The sequence below is a fragment of the Apis dorsata genome, unplaced genomic scaffold, assembly GCF_000469605.1.
Source record: "Apis dorsata unplaced genomic scaffold, Apis dorsata 1.3 scaffold_133, whole genome shotgun sequence".
NCBI classification, from domain to species: Eukaryota; Metazoa; Arthropoda; class Insecta; order Hymenoptera; family Apidae; genus Apis; species Apis dorsata.
Genome location: NW_006263426.1, coordinates 831,793 through 840,532, shown reverse-complemented (window position 1 = coordinate 840,532; position 8,740 = coordinate 831,793). Strand labels below are relative to the sequence as shown.

At 36.6% G+C, this 8,740-nt stretch overlaps 1 protein-coding gene across 5 annotated transcripts in view; it reads left to right on the top strand.

Annotated features, from left to right (window-relative positions):
- The window catches only part of LOC102676276 (leucine-rich repeat-containing protein 24), a 419,962-nt gene that overhangs the window by 149,553 nt on the left and 261,669 nt on the right, over positions 1-8,740 (top strand). The window contains exon 1 of one of the 5 annotated variants that reach the window (XM_031509240.1): positions 7,502-7,637. The exons of the other annotated variants lie outside the window; for them this stretch is intronic. The gene's annotated coding sequence lies outside the window, so the exon portion shown is untranslated. Of the gene's footprint in view, positions 1-7,501; positions 7,638-8,740 lie in introns of those variants that run through there. 5 annotated transcript variants of the gene reach the window in all.

Sequence of the window (8,740 nt, the reverse complement as noted above, 5' to 3'; positions counted from 1 at the left end):
CACTGCGAGATTAATTGTCGTGTGTCGTCCTCTTGTTTTTTTTTTTTTTCCTCCCCTCTCTTCTCTTCCCTCCCCTCCTCCCTTTTTTTCTTCCTTCCGCGTATTTTCATCCGCGCTTGCGCGAATTTTCTCCACGTTGTTTTTACCTCTCCTTTCATTCTTCCTTCCTTCCCTCCTTCCTTTCTTTCTTTCTTTCTTTTTTTTAATTTCCCCCTATCCGAGTTTCGAGTTTCGTTTTTTGTTTCATCTCGACGATGTAAATATTGAATGAAATTGAGCGTCGGGATTTACGTCGCGTGGTGCTCCTCCCGTAACGAGTGTTTATTTTCGCGTTCCCGTCCGTTCTTCCTCCGTAAATAATACGTTTTTATTGCGTGCTCGTTGCAAATAAGGTGAAAGAGGGAGGGGAAGGAGAGAAAAAAAAGAGTCTTAATGAAGTGTTGCGGGTGCTCGTAATGCGACACGATTATACCCGTGAAACGGAAACGTGTTTATGCGCAGCTTGCCGTGAAAGAGCCCCGTGGTGTTCCCCGTTTCGAGGATGTCAACTCGAGACGATCGGTGAAAAACAATTAGACGAAACCGTCTAATCGATGTTTCGTAATTCTTATAGTTCTTGGGAAATGGAAAAATTAATTTACACTTTATATAACTTGATTCCATCCAAATGTCCTTTTCGCTTCGTCGAAGAAACAGGATAATATGTGAAAGAGAGTTTGAACAATCTGAAAATTAAAGAAATTCTATATATTGATCTCTGATCCATTCATCCAACCATGAATCAAACACATTCAAGGAAAAATGTTTCGTAATTTTTATCATTCTTGAGAAATGGAAAAAAATAATTTACTTCCTATAGCTTGATTCATCCAAATTTCCTTACTTCATACTCGAAAACAACGAAGAAAAGATCTTTGAGCAATCTTTGAAAATTAAAGAAATTCTACATACATGCCACAGATCAATCTCTGATCAATCGTCCATCGATTTACAGCTAAATAAAACACATTCAAAGAAAAATCTCAATTCCCATCAAGGTCAAGAGCAACAATGGTAGCACAACGACAGCGAATGAACCCTTGTCGAAAAATGAGCCGATAGGCGGTAGACGGTGTTTGCAAGGGAGATTACATGCACGCAGCGTCGAGGGTTCGCGATGCGGGCCACCCCTCGTAAATATTCATTTAATCTGATCTAATCTATACGAACATATTCTGCGCCTCGTGTAATTGTCGGCGAAATTGCAAATCGATATCTAAATGGGCCGAGCCGCCCCCCTAGATATTGTGCTTTACAGCCATTGGGCGAGCGTGTGTTCCTCCCGCCTGTGGCCGCCTTTCCAAGAGAGAGTCCTCCGCCACCAGAGTGACGAGCAACTTACGTGGCCCCCCTGCGTCTAACCGTATATACCCCCCTCCAACTTTCGACCGTGTTTTCCACAGGAGTGGCGCACCGACCAACCCCGAATAACGCGCGTTCTACCCTTTTGCGTACATAGCCACCCCTATCCTCGATCAAGCGGGTTAGTTTCAGCGGGTGCTTCGGCCTTGTCCTGAGTTGACGAGCCGTTGATTGACGGTGTCTGAGGGAAGCTACGGATTGCGAGATGATGACTTGGAAAACATTTTCGTAACACGTATTTGCACGTCTGAAATTTGATTTGATTCGACTCGGGATTACGGAAGGGGTGGTTACGGGGTGGTTAAGGTTCGAGATCGACGACGAAAGTTTTATAATTATTTTTATTTGAGGATTGGTTGGTTATTGGATTTGTGTCGAGGTTCATGGGGGAAATGGAAATATCGCGAAGGTTTCTGGCTTCGGGTTAGAAAATTTTAGAGATAAAAACTGGACTTCGGTGTTGGATCTTGGTGGCGTGGTATTTTATTCGATATGGCAGAGGTAAATAACTAAAGTGAGGATTTTTCCAAGGGTTCTTTGTGTCCCATTTGTCGTTTTCATTCTTTTGTTTGGTCCTCGTTTTTCTTGGTCCTTTTTTCCTCGATTTGTTGGTCCTTTTGGTTTGATCGAGTTTGGTTGGCCGAGCGAATGCAGAGGAGAGGGATTTTAGTTGTAAATTGGAAACACGATACATGGTCGGGGGAGACAAAAGGAACAAGGGGATCGAATTGAAAATGGTATTTAGTCACGACGTTCCGACAACCGTGTCCTAACAGTCTCCCTTTTTCCACGATGCTTTGTCCGTTCATATACACGGGGTGTCTCGAAATAAAGTGTCTTTATTTGTGCCTCGCTTTTACTCGAAAGTTTTTTTTCATTCACTCGCGTGAACCTGTTGCTCCATTGTTGCAAAATTAGCGAAGATATAATTTGATAATATAATTTTAAACGATTATAATGGAAGGCATAATTTTCATTTATCATTTTAAATTAACGATATCTTTCAAAAGAGAATCGAGATTTTAATTTTAAATTAATATAGTTAATTAAGTTAGTATGTTAATAGCAAAGGAATATGAAAAAAAATGAGAGATATATTTGAGAGAAATAAATAAATAAAATAATGAAAGATATTTTATCAATTATACACGCTTTGTTTATCTACGTTAAATCAGAATCACGATCAAATTCCATTATATTTATAACTTGCATCGTTTAAATATTCATCGCGGATTATACGCGTTTCAACGAAAATTAGATACGAACAATAGAAATTGGATTGAACAATGATATAGTCTTCGAACATAATTACGTATATCGATACAATATACTCATAATCAAATATTTCGAACAATTGGAAACAAAGCTATTTTCACACTTTATCACGTATTGTATAACTATGTCGTTTTATCGAATACGTATTTATATATTCATAAATTCGATAAATGAATCAAATTTCAATATCAATGAAGCGAGGAAAGAATTCGATCTTGTCGTATCGATTATTTGCTTATCGATCGACCAATAAATCAATAGCTGCATTGTAATTGTATATAGTCGTGAAATCGTTACTAATCCAAAAATAGACAATTTATATTTCGATACGTTTGCAGCATGGTTTCATTCTATCAACGTACAGTGGAAGTAGCACAGTATATCTATGACAGAATGCAACTTTATTATATTGTTGTTTTCAATAGTGTGACTGTATATCGATGATTTATGATTTTGTTTTTGTTTACTAGAGAGCTTCTAATTTAGCTTTTCTAACTTTTTATCTATAAAAATTATTGTAATATCGAATTGCACGAATGATAACCAGAATCAGGAGTAATAAATATTAAAATAGAATAGCATAAAAATAAAGTAAACAATATTATCGCGATCAATTATTATTATTTTTCATTTTTTTCTTTTTTACGAGATGAAAAGAGATGAAGGAAACAAAAAAGATAAAATATCCTGTTTTGAATCTACCAAAGAGCTCATCAAAAACGTATTATCGATTATAATTTTATAAGTATAACGTTATTATCGAATAAATGTTTTCAAAATTCGAGTCTAAAATATATATAGTGACTGAAGATACCAAGGAAATAAACATGTTTTTCGTATATTCCTACTCAATATCCGCCTTCCAACCAAGAGCTTCCACGGCTCAAACTACTGTGATGACGGTGCTCGGAAAATAAACACGTTTTTCGTTCTTACGGCTCACGTGACACCCGTTGCAACTCAATATCCGCTTTTCGAACCAGACACCCTATGTGCACAGTGGACGTTTTCGATCGTTTCGGTGCGTGTTAGGTCCCAAACTGTGCGTGCCTTGTACACACCGACCGCTGTAATGGATTTTAACCCCCTTTCCACCCTATAGTTGGCGCATGTATCCAACTAATCTTCAATAAATCTTCGAAAACCGTGTCGATCCGTCTACGATCCGAAAAGGATGCATCGAAGAATTTTTTCATCGTCGTAAAAAATCCTTCTCCTCTGTCCCTTTCTTTCCCTTACTTTCCAATCAACGAAAGTAAAAGAAGGGGCGAGCGATATCGAGTCAAATATGAAAGAAAAAGAAGAATCGAGCTTTTCTACTTTAAACGATGCCACGATAAACTGTTTTATTGTGTAACCAGAATCTAACAGAGAAAGAGAGGAAAGTAGATTTGTTGTAATAACCTCTTCTTCCTTCTATTTCCTTCTTTTTACTCCCATGGGATATAGTTCTGATAACAACTCGGATAGAGCATCGAAGACTCGCAATAGTGATCCTCAATTGTTAATACTACTAATCTCGAGTCGATAAAATCGATTGGAGGGAAATAGAGGCGAGCAAAATATGTTTCTCTTCTTTTAATTAATCAAATCGAAACACCATTCTATTCCTTTGCATCTTATCCAGAGAGAATTATTGGACATTTCGTCTCTGTTACATACTCCACCCTCATTTGTTCCTGTCACACGTAACAAAGCGCCACACGTCGATCCCCCTATCCAATGTCAATAACATATATATTACACACCAGAATTATAATACAGCCGAAACTAGAGCTCTCTACGTATTATATATATATATATCTTATCAAAAGGATTGTGTCGCGATCGATAATATAATATAAACAAACAAGCAAGAAGCAGCAAGGAGAACAATCATCGAAGAGAATTCTTCGAGAGATCCTTCGTGGCTCGATTAAAATTTACTTTACGATTAATTTATGGTGCCGTGACCACGATTAACTGCGTGATATCTAACGTCAATCCAACGTGTTGTTCGGGATATAGTGTATCGTGTGCACGGTGACCGTGGTAACTCGTAACGCGGCTGCAAATGGCAGCAGCGGAAGGAGGAGAGGTTGGAAGACGAGAGACAGAAGATATGCGATACAGTTAGAAAAGGGAGAGAAAATACAGAGAGAGAGAGAGAGAGAGAGAGAGGATATCTTTCGCAGGCACACCTGTGTACTTGCACAGGGAACGTGATTTGTACACAGGCTAGAAGGGGAAAAGAGATCGATTGGATGGAGAGCTGGCCGGGTCCGTTTTCAAGGATTTCCTCGATTGGTATTCCAACGATTTTTATCCACTCGTGCTAACCGATCTGATCCATTCGTGAAGAGGGGAGGGGTCCACCGCAAATTAGCATTTTACGAGCGACCGTCGGCACACCATACCCTGTGGGGACAATGGAGGGCCGCGTTAAATTCGCCGGAAAGAAAAGCGGAGAGGTGAGAGAGAAAGAGAGAGAGAGAGAGAGAGAGAGAGAATCCATTATCCGGATTGAGGAAAGCCTGATACTGTCGGCTGTTTTATGCAAAACAAGACGTAAAATGCCGGATGCAAATGTCAGGATTCGGAACCCATCCGAAAACCCGGATGGACCTAGTGGATGATGGTGGAGGAAATGATGGGCTAACTCTCCACTTACTGTCAAAGAGTGTTTTTCGCGTCAAATTTAACCTTTTCTCTCTGTCTTTCGCTTTAAACTTAATAACGTTTGTAGATATATATTCGATTTAAATAATTATCAGATCCAGTTTAATACTTTATGGATAATCTAAAATTTGTCTCACAAATTGAACTGTATTTCTACAATCTTTATAGAATCTTGTATTACTCTTTAACTATATATAAATACATAATTAATTAATACATTCGTTCACTTTAAATATTGATTGAATTCGACGTTCTTTGTGAAATTTAATGGATCATAGCATCCTTTCTCTTTATCTTTCACTTTAGCTTAATAACGTTTGTAAATATGTATCGATTTAAATAATTATTAGATCCATTTTAATACTCTATAGATCTTGTTAATAATCTAAAATTTGTCTTACAAATTGAATTCCTACAATCTTTATAGAATCTTGTTTTACTCTTTAACTATACATAAATAATATAATTTAATAATAATTAAACTCGTTTGCTTTATAATATTGATTCGACGATTCTTCAATTATAGATAAATCTTGGTATTCCTGAATTTAAGAATGAAAGTGACACGAATGATCACTTTCTGCAATCGATTTCAATTGCGTTTCACTTGTGTCTTTTAAAAGAGATTAACCTGTTGCAATTAAATTTCCTTATTTGAAGTCAATTTCCAACTTGATTTCACTCGATCAATTCAACAAAATTATCCGTTCATTTTGTATTCCGTTTCATCCCGTTCCTGTTTGAATTATTACAAAAACTGTGGTTTCTCAAGGAGGCCATTGTATCGTATATTGTTTCGAAATATAGCGTTTATTAAGCGTTGATCAGCCATTGCGACATTTGAGTTTGACGATCGAATCGGTAAAAGAATATTTGGACACGCGAAATTTTATTTATTACGAACTCGTAATTGCGATGTTTCGGTCGATATGATAGCGCTGCGAAAAGGTGTATTATTATGGAAATTGCGTGGATTAATAAGCGTGTAAATGACGAAGCCCTGCAGGCTAGTCAAAATAACCAGAATTCTCACGACACAATTTAATTCCCAGTTACTCTCTGATAATTAAACAAATTCTAAACTAAACATAGAATAGAAAAATTGCCAATAAGTATTTCAACAAAAATAAGATCCATAAATAAATATTTGAGGATATTATTTTATCGATATCGCAACAAGGTTTCGATCGGCTAAATCTTTCTTTGCGCCGTTTTAATCTACAAAATCGCATCCCCCCTGAAAAACTTACAAATCCAATTTTTCTTACAAACATCTACATTTAATAATCTACAACCAGGATTCGACGAGGCAATATCGAATTGCTGCTTCGACGAGCGTAAACATCCGTACAAACGATGATGTAGGGGACAGAGAATGTGTTTCCATTCGAAATTCGTTTCGCTGAAGCCATTTTTCCAACATTCTCCCTCCCTTTTCGAAATTTCTTCTCATATCATTCGTTAATTCTGCTTCTATCCACTCTTCATCGTATACATCGCGCGATAAAATTCGAACTTGTTCGAGCGTTGCACGAAACTCCGTCGCGAAAACAATCTATTGCATCGAAAACATCGAAACGAGAAACGAATTGTTCCCTCGTTCGCCGATTCGCGGATGAAAATTTTCGCATATTCGCGACCTCTGTCCTCGTACGGTTCATCGTGATAGTATTTTCGTATCGATGAATTACGTATATTCCAAGAACACATTGCACCTTCAGCAGCCATTTTCATGAGCGTAAAAGTATTATTTCTGATATTGTTAGATATTGTTCTTACTTGATGAAACTATAAAATAGTTCAAGGGATTCTTTTTATGTTAGAATGCAAACACTCTGTGTTATTCGTAAATAGAATATTTTACCTGTTTAAATGGATATTAAGAAATTCTTTGTAGACGATATTTTTATATTTTTAATAAATTTGATCGTATATACCGTACTTAAAAATTATTGAATTATTGAATCATTATCGTTTGTCCCATCCAGGCAACTCGTCTCGTATGGTCTGAAAGAAACGAACTGCACAAGTTCATTTATAAAACACCGATCCTCTTTGTTCTCCCCTTTCTCGTTACCACCTATGCCACTGTTACGATCAAACGTTAACAGTCGCCGTTTAAAAAGCGGTACAGCCTTCTTGCGTTATAATTTATTCTCTTTTCCAGTGTCGGGAGTAAGCGAGGCAAAAAACGTCTTGGAGAAAAAAGAGAGGCGGGGTGAACGAGGGAACGGCAAGAAAGATTTCAACGAGCGGCCGTGGATAAAATCTTGAATAACGCTCTCGGTCGCTTAAAACAACAGGTAGATTTATCCTCGAAAAACATTTCCTTCGTTTCAATATTTTAAAAATTCCCTTTCTTCGAACAATCGAACCATCCGCGTCAATTATGGAGGAAAAAAAAAAAAATAAAAATTGTGAAATCACGTTTTGAGCATGAAACGACACGATTAATTTCGATGTGTCCTGAACGTTTCGTCCTGAGGCGTAATAAATTATTCCGATCTGTGGAAGATGTTTGTCAGACGAGATATCTGATTGGAAAGAACGATGGTTAATATTTTTCCTTTTATGGATTTAAATTTAATGGGTTCAAGCGACAGAATTTCTAAAATAATTGGATATATATTTAAGAAAGCTTTGAGTGAAATAGAATTTTAAAATAACATAGAGTATATACAAATGTATGTACAAATTGAAAAAATTGTCTTCGTATTTTATATACCATATGGAATGTCGAATATATACAGTTTCAGAAATAACTTTGATAAAAGAAATATCTTTGATTATTTCTCTATCATTTGTTCGCCAATCGAACGAAAATCTTATATTTTCCACAAAATTTGATATAGCATATATCTTCTCGATATATCTATCGTTAAATATTATTGGAAAAACAATCCATCGCATCACGAAATTGAACGCCAATGAGACTTGTGTGTCAGGGAGAAGGGAAAAAGAAAAAAATGTCCGATCTCCTCTCCTATACCGATTATCCGGCATAAAACTCGAATGAGAAAGGTGGCTATTCCACGAGTTAAATGTGCCATAAGTAATGCATCTCCGATGGAATGTGTAAGCTGGAAAAGGATTACCTTCCCATCCGATGAATTTTATTCTCAGATATCGAATACGCGTGCATAATCTTAGAAATCGTAAACGTCGATACGAGGCTTGAAACTTTGAATTTTCCTCATCGAAATTTCGAATTCTGTTATTTTCAGAATTTTATCGACATCGTTTCAATCTCATTGATTTTTTTAGAATTTTAGAACCAGATTTTATTTATTAGATTATTTTATTATATCCTGAGATATTCTTATCTGATTATTGGCAATTTTTAAAATTCAATTCACAAACGGAAGAAATTTATTAATCTTCTGGCGGAGAATCCGGTTTAATAATA